This window comes from Tyto alba, unplaced genomic scaffold (genome assembly GCF_018691265.1).
Source record: "Tyto alba isolate M040663 unplaced genomic scaffold, T.alba_DEE_v4.0 Super-Scaffold_22, whole genome shotgun sequence".
Lineage (NCBI taxonomy): Eukaryota > Metazoa > Chordata > Aves > Strigiformes > Tytonidae > Tyto > Tyto alba.
Genome location: NW_024881296.1, coordinates 2,489,722 through 2,492,975, shown reverse-complemented (window position 1 = coordinate 2,492,975; position 3,254 = coordinate 2,489,722). Strand labels below are relative to the sequence as shown.

The 3,254-nt window shown below is 38.4% G+C and overlaps 1 long non-coding RNA gene across 1 annotated transcript; it reads right to left on the bottom strand.

The window, feature by feature from the left end:
• Window positions 1-285: 285 nt before the first annotated feature.
• LOC116961696 lies at window positions 286-2,758 on the bottom strand. The gene is made up of 3 exons (XR_004407103.2): window positions 2,524-2,758; window positions 884-1,090; window positions 286-745 (listed from the first exon to the last, which is right to left on the bottom strand). It is a non-coding gene; the product is annotated as an uncharacterized LOC116961696 (long non-coding RNA).
• Window positions 2,759-3,254: the final 496 nt, after the last annotated feature.

The window sequence follows — 3,254 nt, the reverse complement described above, 5'->3', positions numbered from 1 at the left end:
GAGCAAGTGTAATTGATGTCATTATAAATAAACCACAAAATATATCCTGTCCCAAGCTTAAAAATGTATGAAGGCATCCATCTACCTTGTTAAAAAATGATAGTTTATCTTGCCAGGAGGACAGCTTTCATAGCTGCCTGATTGGAAGAGGTGTGTGCAGAGAAGAGATTACACTGTAAATATTTTTTATTTGCTTTATTTTTCCTTTTTTTTTTTTTTTTTTTTTTTTTTAATTTTATTTTTATGTGAATTCAAAGCTTATAAAGAGAAAGGGACAGATAACATTCGTTACAGTCAAGCTGCAGGGAGGGCAAGAAGAGTTTCTCTGTGCAGTTCACATCAGCCGTGACCTGCAGTGCTCCAACTATTGTAAACCTTGACCTTTGAAGAGCAGCTGTCAGTAACAACAGGCTTTTTTTCCCCCCTAGTTTTTTTTTTTTTTTTTTTTTTCTCTGAGCCAAGGACTGCAGGGACAAGCAAATTCGTTTTGAATGTGTGATGTGAGGTAATCAGTAATGGCAAAGCAATCATGTCCTCTGTTCTCCAGTATTGCCTATCCACCCGTAACTGCAATTAACAGTAGTGAGATATTAATGCAGGAGGAAATGAGACCCTTGGCTTTGTGTTGACCAATGCCCCAACATACCTTTTAATCAGGGGTCCCTTCTTCTCCAGATAGTGAGACATGGACAAACCCGCAGGGTAGGTCAAATGGGTAAAGATGAAGGCTTTGGATTTTCACTGACTAGTAAGAGAAAGAGACAGATTAATCTGTTTGGTAATGGCAGTCTTTTACCATGCATTATTTCATACATGAGAGAAAACAGTTCAATGCTTTATTTGTGTGTATGCTCATTTAAATAAGCACAAATCTAGGGCTTACCAACTCCAGAGAAGTCAGAGGAAGACTGTCACTTGGATGTGAGATAGGGCTCACATGTTCCTTTGAAGGAGAGGTTTTAATAAACTTGGAAGCTTCCACAATTTGTCGTCCAAAGTGGATGGGAGAGTCTCTCCATTCCCATTCCCCTGGATCCTGCACCGATCCATACATCAGCCTGTCCCCTCAGGGCTGCCAGATTTGGGGATCCTGTTTATGAATTGTACATAAAGTAGGGATGTGACTTCATATTGTGGCATTTTGTGAAATGTGGTATTTCTTTATCTAGTGGGCTGACGTATCAGGAAACAGTGTTTTCTGTTTTAAAAGTCTCAGTGAAGTATCTGAAGCAAAACTGATTTTTTTTTTAACTTTGTATATGTCCAGTGATATATTTCTTTTCAGGTGAGATTAGCACTAGCTTGTGGCTCTGTTTGAACTCTTGCATGTCCTGAGAGATTTCGGAGTCAAAAGGAGCTGTTAGCTGTTTTGACTTCCTGGCCGTTGTTACATATGGTTATTCACGTTTCTTTTCTCTCCTGCACTGCACCTCCCTGGCTTCTCTGGGGGGTTCTTTCTGTATTTTCACAAGGAGTCTCAAGACTCCTGTTCACATAATAAAATCAGAGGTTTTTTTGTAGAAAATATTCTGATTTTTTCACCCTTCTTCCAGAGTAAAGCCAATGTCAAAATATCAGGCTTTCTCACAGGGATTTTATCAGTCTTTAGTCCCAAAGGCCTTCCATAAATTCACAGTCCCATTTTGCTGTCAGTTTTGGGCAAGCTTAGGAGCACATGGGCACTGCCTTGAAGAGATGAGAGTATGCAAAACCAGAAAGGGAGTCAGGGTGAGGGATTGAGATGCAGAAAGTCCCATGAAAATGTTCCCCTTGTATTTCCATGGGGAATTCTTACAAATCAGTCTGGGCAGAGAGATGTACTCAGGGAGGTCAGGGCAAAGTTTGTCATGCAGCTTACTAGTTTTATTTCCTTTTCCTACTCAGACTCTCTGTTTATGAATTTGCTTTATTCATATACAAAATTTTCAAACATTTTTCAGAGCATCTGGATTGTTTTGGTTTTGACAAAATAAATTCAGAGATTATATTTGTGCAGGAGATAATTATTGGCAAAAGAAGAGTGGATATGGTGAGCAGAGGAGGAAGGAAGAAGTTGGAGGAATATAGAAAGGGAATAAGGAAAGAGAAATAACTACAAAACCGACAGCAAGACTAGGGGAAGTGGGTGAGCTGCTTATTAAAGAGACACTATTTTCCTCTATGAAAAAAGGAAAATTACAGGATGGCATCTCCAAGGTTATCCTGCCTATGCGTTTGTGCCTTGATTGCTTCCATGTCTGATATCGGGTTCTCAGATAATGCTGACCACTCAGTCTAGTGACACTTCTGGGGGAGCTACTGAGTTTTAAAAACACAAAACAAAAACCACACCCCAATAATAGTGATGATGATGATGATGATGATGATAATAATAACAATAATAATAACAACAATATTATTATTAAATAATAATAATAATAATAATAATAATAATAATAATAATAATAATAATAATAATAATAATAATAATAATAATAATAATCCCTTTGGAGATACACCAGACCTGGAGGGTCATACGCTTACCTTAGGCACCTAAGTTTTTCTCTGGAAGGGCCTTTTCTGTCTTCATATGCTGTTCTGGGAGTGCAGATTACCAGCTTGGTTTACCTTAGTTTTAGACAGCTAGTTTTTAGTGTCTAAAGTCAAACCTACACTAAAAGTCATATTCTTTTCATAGAGGTCAGAACCATGACAAGCTTTAAGTTTTCACTGCATGGCACCATATAGCTTAATTAATAGATCTGGCTGATGCAAGGTCTCAGGGGTCTCACTCCTACTGGATTTGCATTATTGTAACAGTAATAATATAAGTGTATTTGCAGTCTACAGAAGAGGAGGGGATGGAGCACACCTCCAGTAAATTTGGTTCATTAAAAAGTGATAGGATCATTTGACTGATTTATCAGTTGACATGAAACAAGACAGTGCAAGATTGCTGTTAACTTAAAGCAGGAAAGAGGGTCAGTTCTGGCATAACCAGCACTATAGAGGAGTGAATAGAGAACTGAATACTTTCATATTTCAATCCTGAAGTTAAGCAGTAGATTTTGCCATAAAAAAAAAAAAAAAAAGGAGTTGACTTGGATCTGCAAAGCTTCAGTTTTGAATTTGGAGCTTTTCCCTTTGCTTTCCTAGACTGTCCAGCACTCCCTCCAGCTCCCACAACATTTCCTGGCACTGTCTCCATAACCCTGGTTGGAGGAGCTTATCTCAAGCTCTCCATTGGGGAATGAAAATAGAACATATAGTGCAAG